Raw genomic sequence first — 27,914 nt, 5'->3', positions numbered from 1 at the left:
CTTGGTTCTTTGTAAATTTCGGGACATCTGGCACACAGTTTATTTCATTTGCTAGCTCTGGTATTTGTAGATACGCACACTCTCTGCTGCGTGTGCATGTTAACACTTCACATGTATAATTTATGCATGCATAATTTGGAGCTTGAGAGGATAGGCTTATTTTGATGTTTAAGTGTAACTACACAGCGCCAATTCGATTATAAGTAATTACTCAATAAATATTTATCAAATGAATGAATATACCAAGAAGACGAATATGCAACTGTCATTCATTTATTTATCAGACATTTCAATACCTAGTGTGTACTAGGCACTGTGCTAGACACTGAGTATTCAATGATGCGTACCCCCACTTCCTTTCCTCAGGGAGCTCACAGTTGAAGGATAGGAGGCAGACACATAAATAGACAATTGTAAGACATCATGGAGACACAGTGACTGAGCCCTATGCAGGGTAGCATGGAGCTCCAAGGAGGAAGCTTGGTCCACCTAAGGGAGGGGCTGAGGCCATGGAGAGTCTCCTGGAGGTGATGAGGCCTAAGAGGGGAGGTAAAGGCTTCAGAAAATAAGGACAACACAACCAATGGCAGGATGCAAGAGATAATAGGGTGTTGTGGGGGAAGCAGCAAGGCAGGGAATTGGCAGAGATGAAGTCAGGGACTCAGGGAGGTACCAGATATGGGGCGCTTGGTGTAGTGTAAGGGAGAGGAGCTTCAACTATCTCAATTAGGGCAAAAAAACATAAACAACTCCTTCATTCATCCAAAATGCTTCTGGATTGCACCAGAATTGGTACATGCACACCTCAAAGCAGAATTTGAACTGGCCTCAGAAGCACTGCTGGAGCACAGGAAGATCTGAGGCCACAGGCTGAATCTGTCATTGGGGAGATGAGCAAGATTTAGTTTCTTTCTAAGTTGAGAAGGTGGACTTGGAGGGCTCCAAGATTCCTCCCAGCTTTTACATCTATGCCACATGGATTCTTTGAGGTTTGTGTACAGGCCACACTTGGGCCTATTCCAAGTCCAAACTGCGGTGCTAAAGGAATGAGGCTGGTTCCAAGCAGCACACAGGATCACAATATCACTGTCTTACAGTGCAGAGACAGGTAGGCACATTGAGGCACAATTTCATATGAATCCCTGAGAAGTATTCACAGGAATGTAATGTATGATGGAGACATCCCATTGTCCCCAGCCTGGGTCAGGGTCTCATGATCTCAAGTCTGAAACACATCCAATTAATTTGGAGCACCAATCCCTGATAGATTTAGTTTCTCAAAAGCACTGTTCGGCTCACATCATTTCTACTCAAAACCTCTTAATAATTCCACCTTGCTTGTAGAGTCAAGTCCAAAGTCCTTAGAGTGGCATAGCATTCAAAGTCATCCCAGTCTATCCCCACCCTGCCTGCTGTAACCCCCACCTGAGCTTTGGTTCACAAATGTTCCCATCACTCTGCCTTTACTCACTCCAGCTCCCGACTTCAGGTCCAGCTCAAACTCAAGTCCATCTCCTTTAGGATTACTGTCTTGTTACTCTTGTCCTCTTCCAAACCAGTGCAGAGCTTACTAACTATGTAGTTCATTGGTGACTATTAACTTCACTTTGTGGTTTGAGTTTTACTTCAGCTACCTTGTAAGCCCCAGAGGATGGGAACCGAGCCTTACTCCTCTTTGCAGTCTACAGACTTAACACATTGTCCTACTCACAGTAAATATTTGCCGATGAAAGGATATCCTACATTGTCACTTCTTTTTTTTTTTTTTTTTTTTTTTTTTGAGACAGAGTCTCATTCTGTCACTCAGGCTAGAGTATAGTGGTGTAATCTTGGCTCACTGCAACCTCCACCTCCTGGGTTCAAGTGATTCTCCTGCCTCAGCCTCCCGAGTAGCTAGGATTGCAGGCACCCAACACCATGTCCGACTAATTTTTTGTATTTTTAGTAGAGATGGGGTTTCACCATGTTGGCCAGGGTGGTCTCGAACTCCTGACCTCAGTTGATCCTCCCACTTTGGCCTCCCAAAGTGCTGGGATTACAGGGGTGAGCCACTGCGCCCAACCATACATTTGTCACTTCTGTGAGGCTACTGCATAAAACCTGTGGAAAGTACAATGGTGGTGATTACTGTCACAGTGCTACTGCCCAAAGTTCTTCTTCCTTCTTCTAGGGAAAAAAGTGAATCTTGGAGAGAAAGGTTTGGTGTGACTACTTGAGAGTAATGAGAATGTGAAACATTTCTCCCGTGATTTATAAACAGTATTTTACATGCATTTCTTGGGAGCTTAAAGTTCATCCAGAAATGAGTGTTTCGGAGATCTAAGGAGCATATGTGCAATCCACCAGGAGGAATAATCACTCCACTAAATTTAAAGGAAGAGTGATTGAATATTCCAGCCTGAAAGTAGAGATGGTTTAACATCATATGGCTGGAGAAGAACAGGAGTGACTTACTTAATTTCTGACCCCTTATGTTCAGTTTTTATGGTACATGTGCCAGTGAGCAGCACGTGGGATTTTTCATAAAAGAGGAACTGGCATTAAATCAATAAGGAAAATTTCCCTACTGATCAAATGGCATTTAAGGAAGCTGAGTCCTGCCAATATGTACAACTGTGCAGAATTTGTAACCGGGCAGTGAAAACCACCATCTAAGCTGGCAGCTGTGATTTTCCCAGAAGCAGAGCTGCAGGGAGAAAAATAGCTTTTAAACTTCAGTTCCATTTTTGCAAATTGGATCTTCTTGTAAAAACTGTTTTAAGTTCAGGTTTGTTTGTTGTTTTCCTTTTCTTTCCTCATTAGTAAAGGAAATGACTGTTTCTTTTTACCCACATGGAAATTCAATCATTTACTTGGTAAGTACTCAGCACCTGTTGGGAGTCAAACTTAGTTTTAGGGGCTGGGAATGGAGATGAGGACAAAAGAGACAAAATCCCTGACTTCACAAAGCTTACCTTCTAGTGGGGAGGCAGGGGAGACAATTAATAATCTTGAACCGTAGATATATACTATGTTAGGCATAGATAACTGAAATAATGCTAGCATCTCATATTTGAAAACACAATTGCCAGAATATGAAAAATGAAAAGTCCTGCATGAATACTATCTTAGCTCATGTATGTCCCATATACTAAGAAGTATTTTTAAAAGAATAGCTAGTAAGAAATACACATACTGCTCTTTGCACATGAAGTTGGCCCTCTCTACTGACCTTCAGCAGAACGGATGTCTCTGAGGTGCATTTCTGAGAGGTGGATTTGTGCCAACCTATATTCGTTTCATTCTGGCACTATCTGGCACCATTGCCCCACAGTTATCCACGCCAGAAATCTGGAAATTTCTTCTGGACTCCTCCGTGTCTTTTCCTTCCCTTTCTCAAATCTGGCATCTTCCACTAATGGGTCTCTAAACACTATCTTTTAAATATACCTGATTTTTTTTTTTTTTTACGGAATCTCGCTCTGTCACCCAGGCTGGAGTGCAGTGGTGCAATCTCGGCTCACTGCAACCTCTGCTTCCTGGGGTTCAGGCAATTCTCCTGCCTCAGCCTCCAGAGTAGCTGGGACTACAGGCGCACACTGCCATGCCCGGCTAATTTTTTGTATTTTAGTAGAGACGGGGTTTCACCGTGTTGCCCAGCTGGTTGCAAACTCCTGAGCTCAGGTAATCCGCCTGCCTCAGCCTCCCAAAGTGCAGGGATTACAGGCGTGAGCCACTGCACCTGGCCTAAATATACCTGAATTTGATTTCCATCTTCCCATCAGCCCTCCTTTGTGTGGGTTTTACAGTCTTTCCTCACAACCCCGGCATCCTACTTCTCCTTCCTGACTCTAAGCTCAAATACCTCCACTCAACCATCTTCATTGCTTCCAGAGTGATTTGTGCAAAACAGATCAGACTGTGCCATGTCTCTTCTTGCACACTCCTCTGGTTCTGCATGCCCGCATGATAAAGTTCAGGTTTCCTAGCCTGGCCTTGGCTGACTTGGGTAGCTTTATGACTCTGCTCCCTTCCTTGACCCTGGGCCTCAGTCACGGCAGGCCCATGTAAGGTTACCTAAATTTACAATGTGCAAATTATCCCTGGGTGTTTATTCTTTGACTATACTCCTTTTTGTACTCCTCAATTCTTGCTATCCTTTAATATGGTGCAAATATCACCTTCTCTGTAAAGCTGTTCCCTGAGCTTAATCCTCCCTCCCTTCTGCCCCAAGGGTACCCTGGCCTCACCTTCTCATTTCAAGTATGACACCCAATGGAAAGGCATTTGTAATGATTTGTTTGCTTCTGTGTCTTCTCTCCCAAGCTGCAAGCTCTTTCAACTGAGAAGTATCTTCTTTGTGATCTTACAGCATAGCCCAGCCTCTGGCATACAGCAGTCACTTAGTAAATGTTGAATGAATTAATGACCTATGGTCTCTTCTGGTTTGGCTTGTCCTAAACTATGCGCCTGAGAATTAGACGGTTTTGGCAATATGATGGAGAGAAACCAACTGACAATATGATGGAACTCAACTTTGCTCTTAGGAATAATGAGTTTTGGGGAGGCTTAGGCTGGAGCATTGCTTGAGCCCAGGAGTTTGAGCCTGCAATGAGTTATAACTGTGCCACTGCACTCTAGCCTGGACAAAAGAGTGAGACCCTGTCTTGCAAAAATAACTAACTAACTAAATAATAAAAATAGAAACAATGGGTTTTAAACATTTGAGCTAATGAACCAAAGATGGTAAGGAATTTCAATAACAAATTTTCCTAGACAATGTATCTGTGTGTACTACATCTGGAGATGGTTCAAATAAATGATTAAAACATGTAAAACAGAACCATTAAGTAATCTAGATCATTTACTGCAAAAGAGAAACTTGAAGAGACTTAATAATAATGGTTTTTAATAGATTGTACTCCAAGGATGGCTAAACATCCTCCTTCTCCACAAACACAAAAGAAGAAGAAATGAGATGAAAGCGCTTCAAAGATTAAAGTCAAAAACAAAAAGGACTTGAATGGTTTCCTGCCAGGCAGTGTAAACCCATTTCAAGTCACTATTACAGATAACTCACATTCGGAATCAAGCACAGCTCTAAATGTTTGCTATGTATTATGTCATCTAATTGATCCAATTTTCATAACGAACCCATGCAAGTTTGTTTTAATTTTATTATTCCCATTTTACAGGTGAAGAAATAGAGACTCAAGGTTGTTAAGTAGCTTACCCAGGTCACAGAGCTGAGAAACCATAGAGCTGAAATTCAAAGCCAGGCTGGCTGGCTTGTGAGGTTTTGGTCCTACTTCTAAGCTTCGTGCTTTGCTAGAGGCTGACACAGATGTCAGACCTCTGTCTGGGGATGAAGGCCTAAAGCTAAGCTCAAGAAAGCTCGAGAAGTTCAAGTGGTTAGCTTAAATTTAAATGAGAAAATCCTTGAATACACAAATGATTCTTCATTGCCAGGGCAACCAGCTCTCTTGGGGTCATTACATCATTGTGTGTGTGTGTGTGTGTGTGCGTGCGCGTGTGTAGAAAAGTTAAATACCTATTTTTTGTATTCTTTATTCTGGTGAGTTGGCCTACCAGGTCTTGTCCTGCTAATGAGACAGTAAGTCGTTTTGATTTTTTTTTTTTTTGGCTTTCAGGGCATGCACGGTTTCAGCATCCACATGTGTGTGTGTATTTATAAGACCTGACATGAATCGAGCCATATTTAGATATTATGACTTTACCTCCAGAGGGACAGAACTTACTCTGGGGGTTGAAGAGTCAGCATCTCCTTCCCTGTTATTTTTTCCAAGGCAAGCTTGTTTAGCCTGACTCCGGGGCACACGCAGTGGGGTCACAGTCAGCACAGAACGGGGGCAGCATGTTCTGCAATTCAAATGCCTGCACCAAAGAAAGTCAACACTCATCTGATGAGTAGCAGAGAGGGGCCTCGAACACTGAGCTGTGCCCCGGCTGCAGGAGGCCTGGAGGCTGGTTCAGGAGAACCAGGCAGCCCAGCAGGAGCCCCGTGAGAAGGGTGGGAATGAGTCACCAGACTTTTCAGGTTGACTGAGGTGACATCTGTTGATTTTCTTTGAATTTAGATGTGTTATCAGTTCACACATTGGGCATAACGGGAAGAAGATGACTGAACATTTTCTTGATAGTGCCTGACATTTAGCAGGGTTGTGATAAGATGTGGGGTAAGATATGACTCTGCAAGAATATGCTGGACAGTGTGTGTCTCCTAGTGTGTACCAAACAAGCGGTAGCAGATGGACCCTCTTGGGAGAAAACAGTGTGACAGGCCCACTCTCTGTTCTCTGACAGACACAGTTGGCCTGGGTGGATATTTACTATCTTAGGGCATGGGGAGGAACTGCTAATTTGTCACACACTGTGTTCATGGTCTGGGAAAAGCCCTTGCTTTTTTGACATTGGGTCCTCCACTATAACCAGACAGATTTTGAAAGCTGTGGTTGAGTCTGGGTTTTAGGAGTTCACATAATATCTCTGGCCTCAGTTTCCTCGTGCTTATGATGGAAACAACAATGGTACTTACCCCCTTAGATAGGAATAAATAGACTAATACATGTCAGGTACTTAAAACAATATATATCCAGCATTAAACTTGTATTTACATGAATGCATGCATCCTTATTTATACAACTTCATATCTATGGGAGGACTTACTCCAATGCTTGCCCAAAATAGATGCTTGGTAAATATTTGTTAAATATTGAAGGAGATAGAAGAATGGATTTAGTGGGGTACCTGTATGGCTATCTGTTCTGACTTCTCAGTAACCTGTAATTCAAGGATAGACAGGTAAAACGGGATGTCAGATTTAATCTCTATTGAACAATATTTCAAAAAAGGGGAGTTTTCTGCAATCATACATCTCTGAAGGATAGATGGAAATGGAGATAATGAGTTTGTATGAAGACTGTGAAAGAAATGGCATGAACAATTGACTTGGTGAATGTCACATGTGAAGGACAGGCAGCAAGGACGACGACTATAAATAAAATAAAAAACGGGGTCTAATATAATTAGAAACTTTAAAACTTCAAAACATATGTTATTTGTGAATCTACAAAAATAAATACATATAAAAAACAGGAGTCAAATCTCTGACCTGTATTGACCTTCTCTTGGTTGTTGTAATAACGATAGCTTAGAAATAGAAGTAAAATGAAAAGTAGAGTGTTTAGGAGCTGGTACAGTATGACAAGAGTACCTTAATATTAGATTAAATTATATAAAATTACCACTTTTGGGGTAAAAAATAGGGTCAGATATTGTCAGTATCTTCTATTTATTTTTATTTTTTATTTTTAGAGACAGGATCACACTCTGTTGCCCAGGCTGGAGTGCAGTGGTGCAACCCTGGCTCACTGTAGTCTCAAACTCCTGGCCTCAAGTGATTATCCTGGCCACCCAAAGTGCTGGGATTACAGGCATGAGTCACGACAGCCAGTGCCCAGATACTGTTAATTTCATATGATTTGATCTAGTATATTTCAGCTAATTGTAGCTAAATCAAAATACTTATAGTGTCTTGCCTTTATTGCCTTTTAACTATAAAAATAAATTGGCCAGTTTTATGTGTCTTAGCCTCCTTTACCTCTCAGACTTTGTGCATAGTACGTACTAAACAAATGTTTTGTTAATTGAGTGGTGTTTTTGGTTATCTTCTTTCAAAAGTCAGGACAAAAATTTGCCACACTACCTAATGCTGAGACTGCCCTTAAAATATAATTACCAAAGTGTTCGCTTCACTTCAGTTTTCATGATTTAGATAAATCCTTTTTGTTTCTTGTTTGGGCAGCACTGGGAAGCTAATTAATACATTATTAATATATTGTAGAGGCAAACAAGACTCTGCTTGTTCACACAGCTATGACAAGAATAAATTCAGGCCAGAAATATTTTTGCAATTAAGGGAAAATGTTATTATAATGAGAAGTTATTTTTTAAACAACAAGACACAACTCAGTGTCCAAACATGGTAGAGACTTACAAATGAGGTGAATGGCAGAGTCAGGCAAGCCCTCTCCCAATGGTTCCAATCATTTAGGGCCCAATATGGACATCTAAAGTGCCCTGAAATGAACTTGAAATGATAACCTTTTGTGATCCCAGGAATGAAGAACATTATTATTCGTATGCGATTTCATAACAGTTGGGATTGGTGCCAAGCTTAGGAGCCAGTACTGAAATAACTGAGCAGGAGGCATGAAATGGTTTTCAATTCAGAAAATAAAGAGCTTCCTCCCCAGTAGAAGAGATGGGGGAATGTTCAGGGAGGAGTGTGAATAACCCATGAGTTATAGTACATCTTTGGGCCTCAGTTTTTCCATATTTTGTTAACTACCTCCTAGAGAATATTCATTCTCTGTAACATCTGTTGTTGCAAGGATAAATCAGATAATGCCTAAAAATGCTATGCATTTCTTGAGGGGGGAAAAAGCTAGAGCCAGAAAATGTATTATTTTCGTTTTGGTTGACCCAGAGATGTGACAGCAGCCACATTACATAAGAAGAGTTCTAAGAAAATAGAGTTGCTTTCATTTTTTAAACAGAAGAACCACCATCTCCTCTCTGCTTGGATCCTTATACAAATCAAATATGTGAGCAAGAAAGGGCCTACGAAATTACCCATTTTAACTTTCCCCCAATGCCATGAATTTTTCTTAGAGATATTTTGAGCATGAAGCATGCACAATCCTGCTCAATTTTTGCCCTCTAATGAGATCCCAGCCCCAGGTGCTGTGCTTCTACAATAATGTCTCAATGCTAATTACATTTTAGAATGGTTAGGGCAAGAATAGTTCCAAACATACTTGAAGTAATAACTAGTCGTATATCCAGAAGGTCAACAGTTCAATCAAAGACAGAAAAAAAATTAGCATATCTTAAGAAAGAGTTCAAGTGGTTTTGTGCAAGAGCTCTCATTTAAGTTTGCAAGTGCACTTAAAATACTGATAGAGCTAGGTAATTCTATATTTGCCTTTTTAACTCAGTGAAAGCTCCCAATTTCAGGGTGCAGTGTCTGAGAACGAGAAGCATCTGGCAGGTGAAGGGGAGAGGCGTGTTGTTAGAGAAATTGGCTGGAGTTTCAGGTTAGGGGTCTGTGCCAGGACTGCGCTGCATGGAGTTGTAGAGACGGGGGCTTTGAGCTTCTGATGAAGGAAAAGAAACGATGCTAGAGAGCTTTGCACTCGGCCAGGGCTCTGGGCCAATCCTCTGTTACAGTAACAACACAGCGCTAATCCACGAGCACAGTAAATCCCTCAAATAATTGTGTATCAAATCACTATCAACAAAATTCCACTCTGCTGTCATCAATGCAGTTTCCATAAAAATGTCTGATCTTTTCCCCAACTTCTCAGTTTTAAAAATGATTTATAACGAATACCAAAGAGAAGCAACTGGAAACTCCACCCATTGCTTGCTATTCTACATGACTGAAGTTAACTTTAGTTTAGAAGTGCATCACATTTTAATTAAAAAAAAAAAAGCAACTGAGTACCTATTATGTACTTGGCAACAGTTACATGGCTAATAGTGTTAAAGATGATTCCTAAAAAAAAATAATCTGCCAAAACCATCAAATAAATCATTTCTGCTCCACCAAAGGTAAAGTATTAAAATAATAAAACAGCTCAAGGATTTTTTTTAATGTGCTAAAAAGTGGTACTTTTCGTTCTCCAAGAGCCCCACACTCTGCACAAGAAGTTCCTTTCAGTAAGGGTGCAATGTACCCTGGCATTGTGCGAAACACAGTCTGAGAATTCGTGATTTCATGGGGGACCAACTAAGCTGGGAATCTAAGAATGACTTTTATACTTTGAACTATAGGAAAACCTTTAGGGAGAAAAATCAAGTTATAACGAAACTTATTAAACTCACTAACTTTTAAATAGGATGGTATCTTCTTACATTCAATTTAAAATAGAAAACATTTTAGGCCGGGCACGGTGGCTCACACCTGTAATCCCAGCACTTTGGGAGGTCGAGGCGGGCAGATCACCAGGTCAGGAGATGAAGACCATCCTGGCTAACACGGTGAAACCCCGTCTCTACTAAAAATACAAAAAATTAGCAGGCGAGGTGGTGGGTGCTTGTAGTCCCAGCTACTCAGGAGGCTGAGGCGGAGAATGGCGTGAACCCAGGAGGCGGAGCTTGCAGTGAACTGAGATTGTGCCACTGCACTCCAGCCTGGGTGACAGAGTGAGACTCTCTCAAAAAAAAAAAACAGAAAACATTTTAAATGTACGGAAAAGTACAGAGAATAATAATAACCAGCTCATCACTGAGGGTTTTTAACCAGTCTGTTTAACAGACCCTGTATCATTTCAGAGGGATCCTATAGTTGCTCAGGCAGGAATTTCTCCAAATTGGAGGCCAACCTCTGGGGACACAGCCTTTCTGCAGGATGTTTTGGGTCCATGGAATTCTCTCCTTGATCCTCTGCCATCCTAATTGAGCTGTTCCTTCCATTCACTTCCATTCACGGAGGTGATGAAGAGCTGTTGGGGGAGGGGGCTGCGGCAGATGCCAGGACCACCGCTGCCTTCAGCAGGTCAGTCAATCCAGGAAGATCAATGCCCACATAAATAATTCTAACATAAGACTGAGTGCTGGAGAGAAAGAGATTCACTTCATCTGGGGCAGAGCTGGGAAGGGAGGGTGGGTTGGGGGTTAGCCCTTGGGGTCGGCTAGGATTTGGGAAGGTGGTGATGAGAGGGATGGGGGAGCTTAAGCAAGAGGGAAGGACTTAGGTCCAGAATGGTGAGCAGGCAGTCCTCAGACCAGAGTGTATGCTCTCAGCTAAATGGGTGTGCTTTGGCTGGAAAAAATGTGGAGAGGCCCCTAGCTTACCGATGGAAGCGTCCACGCCCCTCCCCATCTTCTAATTTTCTTTTCCAATGATGCTACTGAGCCTTGAACTTTTACATATCATCCAGCTGCTTTTTAAACCCTAAGGTCATATAATACAGTAATAATTTACTTTTGGAGAGCATGTTACAGTTTACAAATTGCTTTTTGATACATATTATTACATTTGATCCATGTAACAGCCCTGTGACACCCCAGGCTCATCTCCACAAGTTCTTTCCTTTCAGAGTAACTTCTGCTTATAGAAACTGCCAGCTATAGAATCAGAAAAAAAATTTCCAATAGCAGTCTTATTGCGTTAGAAGTAGAAGCTGGAATAAAGTCAGCAATTTGGGAGAGACAAAGGAGAGGGTATCAGCATAGACAGAGATTGAGAGTCCTGAGAGGATGACACGATTGTGGCTTTGGAAATGCAGAGTGATGCAGAAGAGAAAAAGAGTGTGCTGCAGAAAGCAGAAGGTGGAGCAAGGTACAGGGTGGTGGTTCGCTCCAGGGCGGTGTGCTGGCAGGGAGCCAGTCTGGGGTCAATGCCTGCTCAACCACAAGTGGGACTAGGTGTTTACCTTGAGCAATGCCCTGTGAAACTCAACTCAAAAATACAAAATGGTGGCTTTCAGAACATGCAGATAGAATAAAATGATTTTTTTTTTCTTTTGAGATGGAGTCTCACTTTGTCGCCCAGGCTGGAGTGTAGTGGCATGATCTCGGCTCACTGCAGCCTTCACTTCCCGGGTTCAAGCAATTCTCCTGCCTCGGCCTCCTGAGTAGCTGGGATTACAGGCACCCACCACCACACCCAGCTAATTTTTGCATTTTTAATAGAGATGGGGTTTCACCATGTTGGCCAGGCTGGTCTTGAACTCCAGACTTCAAGTGACCCACCTGTCTCGGCCTCCCAGAGTGCTGGGATTACAGGTGTGAGCCACTGTGCCTGGCCTAAAATGATTCTTTTTGTAAGGTTGGGGAGGCAAAACACCGTTTCAAGATCTGGGAAGGTAGAAATGCTCATTTCATTTGATGTACGTACGTTCTGTCACATCCCACAACACCTCATCTATTGTAACTTTGATAAACTGTTTTTCAGATCAAGTACGAAAGTGGTGCACTTTTGCGACTGCTTTATAGAAGCAAAAACAACCGGGACACCATTTTCTGGTTGCAATCTACTTGGAATAAATCTCACTGATGTTGGATGCATAAACATATCCACTTAGCCTGCTGTCAATCAGTTTACTTTTCTACTTAGAGACACGATGTGAAATGAGATTAATCCAGTTACAGCAAAGTGAGTGAATTCAGTTGAGTAAATCCCTTCCATGGAAAAGAACTTTGTTTTGCAGCTCATTTGAAATGAAATCCACAGGACAGTATGAAGCCTTCTTTGGAACTGAACAAATGCATTTATCCTAGTTTTATTTGGAGCTAAATTCACATTATAGCTATCCCATTTGATGGTGTACTCTATTGTCCTTAGGTGAGGGTCACAGTGAAAGCGTTTGCTGAACAACCAAAATATTTCGGTGGAATTTAGCCTGAGGACTAGTGCTCCAACTAGACTATAAGTGCAGAAAAGATTGACAACTCCTTGGAGAGAGAGGAGAGAGACTAAGAAAAACCAACAAAACTGTGTATATTCTTTTATATTCCTACTTCTTTGTGTTCCATGGCAAAAGGGCAGTCTGCACACAGCTTCCATTTAACAAATACATACTTAGTGGTAACTATCTCAAGCAGGCAAGGCTTGGAGCAGGTCCAGAGGATAATGAGGGGATTGAAAGGTCGGGGAAAGACTCTCAGGGCAACACGCTAATGGAATTGAGATGCTTTAGCCTGGAAAAGGGGTGGCTGTGCTTGGCAGTTGCAGAGGGTAGTTTATCATTACCTAATGTTAGAAATCACATTGTGTGCAGCGTGGGATGAAAGACACTCACTTTACATCCCAGGAAGAGGTGTTTAGGGTTAGAAATGGGGGAGAAGTTTTGACTTCGATGGAATATAAGGCATCCACCAGTCCTTAAGAAATCTTCCCCTGAAAATGTTAAAGTGGAAGAGTAGATAATCTTTCCGAAATGATTTAGGTGCACCCTGCAGTAGGGGAATGACCCCAGAGGACCTCTAAAGTTCTATTCCATTTCTTATCCCGTGATTTTTCAGTGGCCACTGTCAGGACCTGGCTTACTTCTGATCTACCTTTCCCCATAGCTGGGAGCCCTTGACCCTTTCCTGCAAATCAACCGTGCTGTACACTCAGCACTAAGCCTCTTCTCAGTTGGGAGGGATTTAAGAAGCCCACTCTAGCTGAGCACTTGGCTGACTCGGCATGGGGTCATGCTTGCTGCTGGCCTGGCTCTGAGGCATCCCAGTTCTAGCAAGCAGGATTCTGCCTTGTTCCTGAGTCTTCATCTTACTGGATTTACCTGAAATCTGCCTGTGTACTCCTATGCTAATAATTGAAATTCTTTCTTGTTTTCCATGCCTAACATGATTTTGAGATCATACCTGGTATCCACTCTAGAACTGAAGCCTTCTCTCTCTCTCTCTCTCTCTCTCTCTATTTCTCCCACACCTCCTCCCACCCCTCCTGGAGCTCATACCTGGTGTTCAGTCCCTGAACATTAGCCCTGTCCTCTTTTTTTTTTTTTTGAGATGGAGTCTCACTCTGTCGCCCAGGTTGGAGTGCAGTGGTGCAATCTCTGCTCACTGCAACCTCCAGTTCCCAGCTATAAGCGATTCTCCCACCTCAGTCACCTGAGTAGCTGGGATTGCAGGCGCCTGCCACCATGCCTAGCTAATTTTTGTATTTTTAGTAGAGACGGGGTTTCACCACATTGGCCAGGCTGATTTCAAACTCCTGACTTCAGATGATCCACCTGCCTTGGACTCCCAAAGTGCTGGGATTACAGGTGTGAGCCACCGTGCCCAGCCTTTTAGCCCTGTCCTCTAAAGCTGACTGCCTTTGTGCACGGAGTACCACTTAGCATTGGTCCTAGATGTCTCCTTTCGTCTGTGGCTGGATTTTCTATTCCCTGCCCCTCGTAACCCCACCACCGTCACTCCGGCCACTGCCGGTCTATTTGTTCTTTGCCTGGTCATATGGTGACATGCACATGACTCTATTTTCCTATAGTGTTCTATGGTTTATGGTCGCACATCTGAGTCTTTATAAATCATACACTGGTGTTTTCCAACCTTGTCACTATTGACATTTGGGGCCCGTTAAGTCCTTGTTGTGGGGGCCATCCTGTGCATTGTAGGATTCTGAACAGCATCACTGGCTTCTACCCACCAGTAGGTCCTCTCCCCGCAAATTGTGACAAAAAATGTTTCCTGGCATTACCAAATGTCCCTGATGGGGGTGGGGGAGAACCCCTGCTCCACAAGAACCCAGAAAGGCAAGAGTACTTTTTTTTTTTGGAGACCAGGTCTCACTCTGTCACCCAGGCTGGATGGAGTACAGTATCTCAGTTATATCTCATCACAACTTCAAACTCCTGGGCTCAAGTGATCCTCCTGCCTCAGCCTCCTGTACCTAGGACTCCAGGCATGCATAACCATACCTGGCTAATTTTTAATTTTTTGTAGAGATGGGATCTTGCTATGTTGCCCAGGCTGGCCTCAAACTCTTGAGCTCAAGCAATCCTCCCACTGTGGCCTCCCAAAGTGTTGGGATTATAGGTGTGAGCCACCATGCCTGGTCGACAAGAGTACTTTAAAGCCAGTTAAATAGCTGAATGTATAAACAGAACATTTGAATCTGGTAACATTTTAACTAAGGACTCTAACCTTTTAATAAACACCAAATGTAAGTTTGTAAGGTTTGTATCACAACACAAGGTCTACAGTGGGTAAAATGGGGGTGAAAATCCCTTCACTCTAGGTCTATTCTTCTCAGATTTTATTGTGCATAAGAATCACCAGGGGAATTTTTTCATAGTTAAGGTTCTGATTCAATAGGTTTGAGGCAGGGCCTGAGATCCTCACTTCTAACAGCCTCCCTGGCAATGCCGGCTGCTGCTGGTCCTAGGATCACACTCTGCTACAAGTGCCCAGGCCCTGGATTAAAAATCACATGAAAGGTCGGGGAGGGGCTATTGGAAAATTAATAATTATAGGGTCACAAGAGCAACATCACAATACTTATTAGAACGGCAGGCTAGAAAAATTTGGATGTTCCCAGCACATTTCTATAAGGAACAAAAAAACTGCTCTCAGGGATGTGTTTTGAAATACGACATTTCTATTAGCTTGAAATTATAAATATTATACAAGTTACTTGTGAGCTCTCTGCGCTGGCCAGGGATGAAAGCCTACGAACTTCTAAGCTAGCTTGGTAAGTCTTTTAGAGGTTTCCAAAAGTCTGACGGAAACCTAAACTCAAGATCTTTGTAGTCCCGTATTACAAATGAAAGAGGGTAGGGTTGAGGATGGGGCTGGGGGAGCGGATGGAGGGAAGAGAGCCATCGTAAACGAGTCTTGCAGATACACTTTATGGCACTTGCTCACATTACAAATAAGGTGTAAAATGATACCGACCATCACATGATGTTACTACAATCAAAAATCAGATAATCCAGCATATTTTTAAAACGTCTGCAAAAATGAGGTCATTGACTTTCATGTGTAGTGATTAGGATAATCGAGTCTTCCGAAAGCTGCTGAGAGCCTAAAATAAACTTTTTCTCCCCTCGTCTAATGCTGCCTTTGAGTGACATTTCCTTAGGGTTTTGCAGACATCGAACTCATTGTTGCATATCCTCACTGCAGGGAGGAAATGGTCATTCACACTTATTCCTATCTTACTTAGGAAGACTGAGGTCCACTAGTTCGTCTAAGGATGCAGATTCATCCAGGTTTGCAGAGAATTTATGGATAGGAAGGAGACAATGAAGTTCTGGCCCTTTAGAGGCCAGAGATCCATCATGAGATTAGCTGCACCAGCAGGTAAGTACTCACCTGCAGGGAGGGGAAGCTAATAGTCTAGCTCTGAAAGATTTGGAGAAGTTGTTATCAAAATGATCAAGTGGAATAGAAATAAATGACTTCTCATACTCTGTCCTAGGGATTTTTTTTTTTTTAAATCAACAGTGTAAGTACAGAATAAGAAAGATCTGGCTGGGCACGGTGGTTCATGCCTGTAATCCCAGCACTTTGGGAGGCCCAGGCAGGCGGATCACAAGTTCAGGAGTTTGAGACCAGCCTGACCAACATGGTGAAACCCCGTCTCTACTAAAAATACAAAAATTAGTTGGGCCTGGTGGTGCTCACCTGTAGTCCCAGCTACTCAGGAGGCTGAGGCAGGAGAATCACTTGAACCCAGGAGGCGGAGGTTGCAGTGAGCTGAGATCATGCCACTGCACTCCAGCTTGGGTGACAGAGCGAGACTCCATCTCAAAAAAAAAAAAGAAAGAAAGAAAGAAAAGAAAAGAAAAGGAAAGGAAAGAAAAGAAAGAAAAAAAGATCTGGCTTAGTAGTAGTGCACGGGAACTCATAGGTTTTAGTTGACCAGAATTTCAGTATGAGTCAGCAGTGTGACATGGATGCCAAAAGGGCTCATGCAATGATGGGCCATATTAATAGAAGTATAGGCTACAGATCAAGGGAGGCAACTACCCCATGGTGTTCTGCATCCTCAGATCACTCCTGGAGAGCATAGCTCCATTCTGAGCCTCCTGACTTAGGAGAGGCCCTACAGTAGAGTCCAATCAGAGGCGAGTGCTTAAAATAATGCCAGCATGCAAAACTGCCTCATAGGAGGAGTGGTTACAAGAACTAAGAATATTTATGCTTGAAAAAGAAGACTTTGAGGGACATGATTGGAAGCAGGAGAAGAGCAGGCTATCTGGGAAAAGATCTTGAGGTAGTTGCCAGTGGCAGAAGTTTAGTTTCTGGATTCCCCACAGAAACTTCACAAGGCCCTTCTAACTCTTTGTTGTTTGCAAAATAAACAGATCTTCAGCAAAGAAGACCCTGTTTCCCTTATGATTTCCTTGAAGTATATATAAAGTTTTGTGGATGCATTGATGCCTGCTTGCTAAACCATCTCTCTCAGCCTACAGATGCACCTCCTTCAAGAAGTCCTTTCTAAAAATCTCCATCTTGAGCCATTTTTTAATCTCCTCATCAGGAGTTTTGCATTGTGGTAGCATTTTTTTGTTTGTTTGTCCTAGTTTCCCAAATACACTGTTCATTCCTTAGGGGAAAGGACCCAATTATATATTTTTTTGCTTTTATTTCCCTAAATGTTCTCAATACATCTGTATACCTGTGAGCTAGGTAGGGACTGAGGGAATTTCTACAGACGGTAGCCAAAAGATAAATTAAAGTAATCAGACAGGTAATTGTTACAGCATCTACAAGACGGAGCATTACCGCATGCTCTCTTGATGATAATAATACCTAATTGACCCTTCACTTTATGAAATAATATGAGCTGACAAAGTAGGCTGTATTGTAAATCTCCCTTACATCTTACATTTAAAAATGGAAGTTGTGGAACTAAGCTGGCGAAAAACAAAGTCTGCTCTCTAAAAGCTCCATCTTTTTTGTTCCAGGTATTGGGAATTTCTTTTCAGCTGGGGGATGCCTTGACTTCACACTTTCTTCTTCTTTGATTATTTGGATACTTACAGGGTACCAAGTGTCAATTCATAACATCTTACAGTACCTGGTTTATAAAATGAATTAGTAGTCTTTTATTTAAAAATATTGATCTGGCTGGGCGCGGTGGCTCAAGCCTGTAATCCCAGCACTTTGGGAGGCTGAGACGGGGGGATCACGAGGTCAGGAGATCGAGACCATCCTGGCTAACACAGTGAAACCCCGTCTCTACTAAAAAATACAAAAAACTAGCCGGGCGAGGTGGCGGGCGCCTGTAGTCCCAGCTACTCGGGAGGCTGAGGCAGGAGAATGGCGTAAACCCGGGAGGCGGAGCTTGCAGTGAGCTGAGATCCGGCCACTGCACTCCAGCCTGGGACACATAGCGAGACTCTGTCTCAAAATATATATATATATTGATCTAGAAAATAAATATATATATATATTGATATATAAAAATATATATATATTGATCTAGAAAATAAAAATTCCACAAAATGAGTTTGTTGACATAAGAAAGCATCATGTTCTGCGTTGTACACAGGAGATATTGTTGGGGGTAGCAACCCATGAATCTTCGAAAGTCTCTTGTACAGTGGGTTAAAAACGGCATAATTTCACTCGAGGACAGAGGAGTCGGTGAGGCAAGTGAGTCATCTGTGAGGTTGAGCAGAGAACACAGAATACAGGAGCCAAGCTCATGCTCTGTCACTTGCATCACCAGTCAGTATAACCTCCCACAGTCCAATGACCTGACACGGTACGGAGCAGATGATACTCTCCGTAAGAAGTTGATCTAACTCCACTTGCCAGCCTGAAGTACATTTAGAAAATTTGAAGCACAAAAAGACTGAGACACAGGACCCCAACTTCCTATCAACACCTGCTAATCACAAATATTAGCACTTAGCTTGGATGACTCCAAAGGCCAAGGGAGAGTGGTGATGTCCTCCCCTAGTCTCAGGACTTCTGCACTCACAGCTGCAGGCCCTCTTGTGAGTCTCCAACTTCCAAGAACAATTCTGGGACATTAAAGGACATAACTGTTCATAATAAAAAATCAAGGAGAAGGTTTTGTGCCTTTTGAAAGGTATAACCTCTTTAGGAGGATAAGGGTCTATCGGCCCAAAATAAGCCCATCAGCATTATTTACTTCCATATGACTCCCTGAACTACCCAAGAGGGATAATAAAATCTCATGGGATGTCTGCCCGATGCAGAGCACAGGGTTAGAGTATAATTGCTGCAGACAGTCAGCCCTGCAGCAAGTGAGGCACCCAGCAGCATGACACCCAAGCAGCCCACAGAGGTACTATTGAGATGTTTGTAGTTTCTAATGGGACTTGGACATTGCAAGGGAATCTGTTAAGAATTAGATGCCAGCTCTTATGCCCTACAGGGAAGGGTGAAGGGTCTTGCCATCTATGGCAGAAAAGATCATTTCCCTCTGTTCTCAGACCCAGTGGGATTAGGCAGTTTTCCGCAGAAAATCAAAGGGCTTCAGAGAACACACAGTCTAACCTCTCACTTGACTGAGGGAGAAACTGAAGCTCAGGGAAGTTAGGTGACTTAAGATCACGTGGGTAGCCTCTGGCAGAGCCAGAATTCAGCTTTCCAGAAGCCCAGCAAGGGCTCCTGCATCTCCAGAATCCTGTGTTTGGACCAGTGTTGTGGAAGGGGCCCAGGCTACAGTGTGACAGGCTTGGTGCTAAGTCCCCGCAGACATTAGCAAATTACCTTGAGCAAGTCCCGGAAACTCTCCAAGCCTTGCCTTTCCCACTCTGCAGAATCAGAGGTAAAATCTGTGGTCTGTCTACCTCAAAGATCACAGCCAGATCAAACAAGATAATGACAACTCTTTTTATTTACTTATTTATCTTTTGAGACAGGATCTCGCTCTGTTGCCCAGGCTGGAGTGTAGTGGTGTGAACATGGCTTACTGCAGCCTTGACGTCTTGGGCTCAAGGGATACTCTTACCTCAGCCTCTGGAGTAGCTTGGACTACAGGTCCGGGCCACTGGGCCTGGCTATTTTTTTTTTTCTTTTTGAGACGGCGTCTCGCTCTGTCGCCCAGGCTGGAGTACAGTGGCGCAATCTCGGCTCACTGCAAGCTCTGCCTCCCAGGTTTACGCCATTCTCCCGCCTTAGCCTCCCCAGTAGCTGAGACTACAGGTGCCCACCACCTCGCCCGGCTAGTTTTTTGTATTTTTTTTTAGTAGAGATGGGGTTTCACTGTGTTAGCCAGGATGGTCTTGATCTCCTGACCTCGTGATCTGCCCGTCTCGGCCTCCCAAAGTGCTGGGATTACAGGCTTGAGCCACCGTGCCCGGCCCCCTGGCTATTTTTTAAAAGAGTATCTTGTAGAGATGGGGGCCTCACCATGTTGCCCAGGCTGGTCTCAATCTCCTGGGCTCAAGCAATCCTCCCACCTTGTCCTCCCAAAGTCACTGAGCCTGCACGGCAACTCTTTTTAAAGCTCCATCAGGATCAGTGTACAATAACTCTAGAGAAAGAAAATTTTCCTGTTGAGGATATATGGATGGACACCAGGTGATTTATGATGAATGGACACCAGAATTTCCCACGGAAATTCTGTGCAAAGTTGTGTGAGGATAAGTGCTAGGCATCGTTGGGTTTTTTCCCCATTGGGGAGAGTTTTCATAGCTTTCATCAACATCTTGAACGTGTCTGTGACACTCCCCTTCCCCCAGCCACCCCACCACTGCCAGTAAGAACGTATGTGCTATGGATATCAGCGTATTTATGGTCAATTTAAAGTACTGACATAAGGTATTAGATTTAGACAATTTTCTTAGTTGTCTCAATGTATGACTGAGATTCTCCTGCTAGTCTTACCGATTTAATGATCTATATTTTCAAACAAATCTGTTTAGGGGAGGAGAGCCTTTTCAGCTATCAGACTTTACATTTTGTTTTATAAAGGGTTAAACTCTGTGACTTATAAAACGATGAACAGAAATTTCAAATTACAAGTCAGCCAGGCTTTCCACCCCACTTTGTACCTCCCTTGTAGTATTTCCTAGTTATTTAGAAAGAGTTTCTTTAAAATCATATTTAACAAGAGAACTATCTACTTATTATTTACTGAGCTCCTACTGAGTTGCCAGCAGTTTGTTTCTAATATTTTCCCATAAAGCACTAGAAAAAGACACAAATCATGAACCATTTGTAGGCCGACACATTAAGCCCGTGGTTCTAGAAGGCTGGGGGGTGTGGAGAAAAACAAACGGAAAAGTATTATTCACGACCAATTGATCAATTAGGCTGTTTTTCATTAAAAAACATAAAAAGGCAGAACCAATTTGGCAATGACTGTGTTAGAAATGCAAAAAAAGAACCATTATTAATGCTGGATTTTTTTTTCGTATTTATTTTTAGTTCTCTTTAGGAAAGTACACTGGAGGGCTTTCCGTAATGGCCACTGAAGGAGTGGATAAGATTCTACCCCCCCCGCGGTGGAACCCTTTTGTAATGCTAATTTAGGAGCATGGACCAATACCTCGTTTATACAGCTTTTTCTCAATACAGTTTCAGAAGCCACAGGCTGACTTATGGAATATCTGAGTGTATGAGATAACCAACCAGGCAAGTTACCTACTAACAAGAGTCATCCATCGTCTCCTAAGGAAATCCACTGTGGCCTTTTATAAATCTGACAATGGCTTATACTCTTGTGTTTTCATGGTAAAATCTTATACAGTACAGGAATGTGAAAAATGAGGGGAATTTTTTCCCTCCTAATTATATCAAAATATCATCTTCCACCCCGAGGCTCTGAGGTCCCAGGTCTCATAACTCCCCGCTTGTATTGCTCCTTTCAGGGTTTTTCCCCCCTATTACTTCATCGTTCGCCTACTGTTTGCAGTTCCAAGTATTTTATGTTGAAGGTTTCTTGTACAGAGCCTTAAGCTATGTAAATGTAATAAGAGCACTTATCTGTGTTTAGTGGAATGCTGTTCTTACTCAGATGAATGAAACCTTAAATGTGTTTGGGTGGCAACCTCCTGGATTTTCAATAACTTCAAGTCTGGGTGTGTGTGAGGGCTACTTCCACTCAGCTCCACTTGTACCACTCCTCACTGCATGTGCCCGTCATCAGAGAGAGTGCTCAGGAACCAGACAGCTTGGGTTCAAATCCCGGCTCCACCAGGTACTAGTTAAGTGACCTTGTGCAACGTACTAGATCTCTCTGTATCTCAGTTTCCTCATTGTGAAGAAAGGGTAATATTAGCACTTTCTTCACTGCACCATTAGGAGAAGTAGATGAGTTAGTACCTACAAAGTAGTAGAACAATGCTTGGCAAATAACAGTAATAACAGGCACTGTTTTAGGAACTTGACATGTATAAATCGTTTACTCTTCAGGACAATCCCACAAGATAGGCACCATTAATAATCTCATTCTATAGCTTAAGAAACTGAAGCACAAAAAGAATAACTTGTCCCAGTTCACTCGCTTACTAAGTGAAAGACTGGGCTCACACCGAGGCTGTCTTGGCTCCACAGCAAGCACTCAATAAACGTTACCTACTATTATTATTATTACCTGAACTTATGCACTCAATAAATATTTCCAGTTGCTATTGCTGCTGATAATGAAGAATTCGCATGTCAATTTCATCTTCAAAGTGTATTAAAAATATATATGAACTCCAGTGAAATAATCAATTGAGGCAGATTATTACCTAAAGTCACTGGGTGACAGTTTGTCGAGAAATAGGATATTGCCACAGTGCCAAAGTGTTTATGAGATACACTTTGACATACCCCCTGAGACTACTTGCTAATTGCAAAGGGTGAAAAAGTGCCTTTACAACAAGAGATCCCCTGAGCAAGATCACAACCTCAAGCCCTGATCAAACTTGGCATCACACACAGTGGAACAACCTGGCATTCTGTACCTCCTGATAAGATGCAATATGGAGCACCCAGTGGCACCTTGCAAAAAATGTTCAATCAAAATCAAATCATGCTTTTAGTCCTAACTTGGAGCTTACAGGAAATAAAGTGGGTAGAGGAACAAATTAACCATGAGGCAACAACAAATTCAGAAAGTGGGACCTGGTACAAGAGAACTGGCTTAATCTTTAAAAACATCCAATGTTGAAGAAAGAAGTATGAGACCCAACTGTAAAATATGTTCTTATTTTTAAAAATTAGATTCTTTTTTTAAAAAAATGGTATAGAAGACATTTGGGGGGGACAAATGGGGAAAGTTAAATCTGCACTAGCTATCAGGTGATATTAAGGACTTACTGTTTATCCTCTTAGGCCTAATGATGGTATTGTGGTTAGATAGAGGAATGCCTTTATTCTTAGATGTGTACTGAATTATTTTGGAGTGAAGTATTATCTTATCTGCAACTTACAAGTAATTCAGAGAGAAATAGGTATAGATGGAGCAAATACGGCAAAAAGTTAGCAATTGTTGAACGTAGATAGTGAGTACTAATATTTCAACTTTACGTTTTATGTTCAGTTATTTTCTCACTATCTTTTCTTTTTTCTTTTTATTTTTTGAGACAGGGTCTTACTTTGTTGACCAGGCTGGAGTGCAGTGGCACGATCTCAGTTCACTGAAACGTCTGCCTCCCAGGTGCAAGCAATTTTCGTCCCTCAGTCTCTCAAGTAGCTGGGATTACAGGCACCTGCCATCATGCCCGGCTAATTTTTGTATTTTGGTAGACAGGGTTTCAGCGTATTGGCCAGGCTTGTCTCCAACTCCTGACATCAGATGATCTGCCTGCCTTGGCCTCCCAAGTGCTGGGATTACAGGTGTGAGCCACTGTGCCCAGCCGTTCTTCACTGTCTTCTTAAGGAACGTCTTAACATTTTCTTTGGAGAGCATGTAAGACTTTTATCATCATGTACTTTGTGATAGTTTAATTCTCCAAAATTTTTGTTTATAAATGCATATTTAAAAAGAAAACAATCTTTAAAAATTATTTACTGAATTCCTACTGACTCAAGTTTATTGAAACTTAACATTAACACTGTTGAAGAGGACTTGGTGCCTAGCGCCAGGCCTGGCATATAGTAATTGATTGATAAATGTTTGTAAAATGCTTATCTGTTAAACAGGGCCATGCTTTTCTTAAGAATTTTTAAATGGAAAAGAAAGGGCAGGCCAGGTGCGGTGGTTCACACCTGTGATCCCAACAGTTTGGGAGGCTGCGGCAAGCGAATCGCTTGAGTTCAGGAGTTCAAGACCAGCCGGCACAACATGGCAAAACTCTGTCTCTACTAAAAATACAATATTAGCCAGGTGTGGTGGTATGCACCTGTAGTTCCAGCTACTCGAGAGGCTGAGGTGGGAGGATCACTAAGCCCAGGGTAGTTGAGTCTGCAGTGAGCTGTGATTGCACCACTGCACTCCAGGCTGAGTGACAGAGTGAGACCCTGTCTCAAAAAAAAAAAAAAAAAAAAAAGGCTCATGAGACTGTGTTATTATCATTATTATTATTTATTTTTGGAGATCCGCCCCACCTCGGCCTCCCAAAGTGCTAGGATTATAAGCATGAGCCACCGCGCCCAGCCAAGGCTGTGCTACTTCTTTACAGACCAAGGTACGCTGGGCAAATACCTCAAAAGGACAAAATGGGGACCTATTGACCCTATTGTTTGATTCAAACAACTTATAAAGATTCTTGAACAAGCTTTGAGTTTGTTTTATAGGGGCACAAAAATGAATAATCTGCCCCCAGGATTATCCAGCAGCAACTGTTACTTATTTAAGAAATCCTGATGGAATCACACTTACTGACACGTTTTCGAACAACTGCAGACTTTTCTTGATCCAGGAAAAAAGGGCAAGTTCTACTCAAGTTTAGGCATGAACCCTGTCAGTCATCAACACCAGTGGGTGTTATTATCTGGGAATCAATAAATATGTTGGAACTAGGATCATTTTCAGCTCTTCTAGAAAGCAATAGTTCTAAAAGAGATGGCTTCAGGAAATAAGTGAGAGACATTTTGTATAAGAAATTGGAAGAAAATGATCAAGAGTCAAAGAAATAACTAATGATGACATTGTCTTGCATTTTTATAGTGCCTTTTTCCTAAGGCACTTCATATCTATGTTAACTCATTTATTCTTACAATATTCCTACAAGGCAGACAGAACAATTGAAAGGGATTTTCACCAGGCCTAAGACGTCAGAGATATTCAAAAGGATATTGTATTAGCAACAGAAATATTTCTTCATATTGAATAGATTGATCATCTCTTTCTCCTCTGCTTCAGTAAAGTCATTTTTAAAAAAGATAAAAACTATTACAATTTGGGGAGAATAAGATTTCAGTTTACCACATGGGAGACACTCCAAGTTCAATCTACAAAAGCAGTTTTATTCAATAATATAGGGCCACCTCTCCTTTACAAAAAAAACAAAAAAGGGTATGAGTCAGATATTTTTCAAATTTGAAAATTAAATATACTTAGGTGGTCCTCTATTTACACAGTGTTCCTTATTTAATAGCAGACGGTTTTGTAAAGAGGATCACTATAAAATTATTTTATAAAGTTTTATATACAATACTGGATTGTTAAAGGAGAGTAACTTCTGCTAAATGCTCTTTCTGAAACCAAAAATAAGAAACAAAAAGGACCCACTAAAGAACTAAACCGTTAATGACAAACGTTGCTGCATAGAACAAAAGATTCTTCGACCTGAAGTTTCCCATCCTCGGATAACGTAACGAGAGCACGCGAAATTTTTCCCATTGGATGTTTAGGTCTAAAATATTTCCCTCTCCTAGTTTATCTAGGGATGTGTATGTTCAATAGTGTGCAAATTATGTTGCATATACCTTATTAAGAAGGCCTAATTCCAGGTAGGTAAATACGGTAATTTTTTTTTGACAGTATACCTGTCAGGGCAATACGATACATTTTAAATTAGTGAAACCTTTGGTTGGTATGTTCAATCCGCATGTTCAGGAAGAGTTGGGACAAAGAACACAAAGCAGCTATCTTCAGACTGGATGCCTAAACCAGAGGCAGTCACAGGGATGGAGCCTAACGGCTAGTACAAAGAGAGACAATACCCTTCCAAAATACACTTCAACATAAAGTCTTCTTTTGGTAAAGGAATGAAAACTGGTGTTCTTTGTACAGGTAACAAAAATGCGAACAGAACTAGAAATTCAAGCAAAGAGAGAAATCCTGATCTCAGAGTGCTGGTGTTCATTCATTACTGCTCAGCCCTCTACCACCCCCTCCAATCCCTTCCAATTTGGATTAAATCCTGACCATGGTGAAGTGGAATTTTACTTCTGTGATCCCAAGGTCGAAAATCTTTCCCCGCGATGCTTCTGAAGCCAGTTTGTGGAGATTTTTGTGTTATGGACTGGGTAAGGAACAAGTGTTCTCCCAGTTCACTTGATAGAAGTCAAATCCCATCACCACAAACATTGTCACGGCAAAAGGTTTAGAGATATTAGCTGATGGGACTTAAAAGCAGTATTTAGAGAACTAATGAGATTCATTTTAATTAACTCATACAAAATATATGTACAGATATTATATAATGACATACCTTTTGGAAGAGAAGTGGTTGAATTTATGTCTTGGCTTTGATGCTGAGTTATTAGAATCCTTTCTGGCAAGAAGGAAGACGAATTCAAGCATCAGAATTACTGCATTTCAGAGTACGGATCCACTTTGTGCTGTCTTCCATGTACCACTCTGAAAGAGGGTGCAAGTTTACAGATCCATTAACTGTGCCTCCTCCTCCCCACCTCTTACTCCCTCCTCCAAACTAACCCTAGTCAGCCCTGCAGCCTGTAGGCAAACCACACAGGAACTAGCACATACGGGGCTTCAGAGAGTTGGGCGTGAGCCTTAGATTATGTGGTTTTGTTTTCTTGCTGCCAGAGTTGAACTAAAATGCAGTAGGTTCACTGAAATACTTTTGCTTCTTTATGCTAGGTTTCAGTTTTAACAATATCCCCACTGAACACTTATGTTCACATAAGAAAATGTCTAGTCCTAGATATGGTCCATCAGCAAGTTGATCTTAAGGGAAACTCTCATTCTGTTAGTACAGTCATGCACCCCGAGGAACATTAGGGCTTCTTGGGGGAACTTATTTAAGAGCACCCTTGATCACTCACAATGTTAAAATCCCAGGGAAGATGCTTTGTTCATGCACTCAGTCTGTAATATCACTCTTGACAAAAAAAGAAGAAACATTCTGAGCTGGGATGAGTTCTCACCCCAGGTTTGCCACAGTCCAGCATGAGTTGGAACCAGTTCCTTCAATTTCTGGGACTTCAATTTGTGTTGATTCTTGGATTGAAGGCTTTCTGGGATTCAAGACTTTCCATTGACCTTGCATTTTGTTACCTTCAACTTCCTTAGTTCTTACCTTTAAATGTACCACTCACCCTTCCCCCTATATCAAATGCAACTTGTGAAGGCCTCTTCCTTTCTCTTTGCTCTTGCTAGAAAATGGATTGCCAACGTTGCATCTTTTACAGAAAATTAGAGACATTGCTACTTGCTAAGTGGTGCCATTCAGAGTTTGGGAACTGGATCCAAGACGAGGAGGTAAATGTTGGCTCACTGGGATGTTCCTAGCATTAATCCCTGGAATACCAAGAGGGGAGTGTCAAGGAGAGACTCAGTTTGGGGTTCTAAAATTTAAACTTTTTCTGCAACGTGAAATGGCATCCTTTTCCATCTCTTGACTTCTTTATATCTCAACCTTGCTTAAAATTTACTTTCTTAAAACCTTTTCCTTGGTTATAATTGCTCAACATTTTTATTGAAATAGAAAAGAAGAATCAGCAGAGTGTCATGGTGATAGAAAATGCTCAGTAAACATTTGTCGAATGAGTTAAAGGAGGTAATTTTCTGCCCATAACTCCTTTTTTTTTTTTGAGATGGAGTTTCACTCTTTGTGCCCAGGCTGGAGTGCAATGGCACGATCTTGGCTCACGGCAACCTCTGCCTCCCGGGTACAAGTGATTCTCCTGCCTCAGCCACCCGAGTAGCTGGCATTACAGGTACCTGCCACCATGCCTGGCTAATTATTTTTAGTAGAGACAGGGTTTCACCATGTCAGCCAGGCTGGTCTTGAACTCGTGACCTCAGATGATTCACCTGCCTCGACCTCCCAAAGTGCTGGGATTACAGGCGTGAGCCACCGCACCCAGCCGTGTAACTCTTTAATAACAGGCTTTCTTCTTCTTAATGCAAGTTTGTCAAATTTTCTTAAATCCTGGTTATATCTGAAAAGGATTTCTGCTATTTCCACATTATAAAGATAAAATTTTAAAAATAACAACATCTTGCTACTTTAAAAATAATAACATCTCAACCTTGGCCTCAGAATTCTTCAGCCTCCTAAGGACCTTCTTGGATCATTACATTGAAGAGCTCTAGTGCCAAGTTTTTAAATGCTGAAATCCTCTAGCTA

General features: G+C 42.0%; 1 protein-coding gene across 5 annotated transcripts in view; it reads right to left on the bottom strand.

Annotated features, from left to right (window-relative positions):
• The window catches only part of GRAP2 (GRB2 related adaptor protein 2), a 72,568-nt gene extending 46,292 nt beyond the window's left edge, over positions 1-26,276 (bottom strand). The window contains exons 1-2 of one of the 5 annotated variants that reach the window (XM_023221937.2): positions 26,031-26,264; positions 7,112-7,150 (exon numbers count right to left, since the gene is read on the bottom strand). The gene's annotated coding sequence lies outside the window, so the exon portion shown is untranslated. Of the gene's footprint in view, positions 1-7,111; positions 7,151-26,030 lie in introns of those variants that run through there. The other 4 variants (XM_023221936.2, XM_023221933.2, XM_023221940.2 and 1 more) reach the window with 4 other exon arrangements.
• Between the last annotated feature and the right edge of the window lie 1,638 nt (positions 26,277-27,914).

Source organism: Piliocolobus tephrosceles, chromosome 19 (genome assembly GCF_002776525.5).
Source record: "Piliocolobus tephrosceles isolate RC106 chromosome 19, ASM277652v3, whole genome shotgun sequence".
Lineage (NCBI taxonomy): Eukaryota > Metazoa > Chordata > Mammalia > Primates > Cercopithecidae > Piliocolobus > Piliocolobus tephrosceles.
The sequence above is the reverse complement of the archived record's forward strand: the minus strand, read 5'-3'. Positions and strand labels throughout refer to the sequence as shown.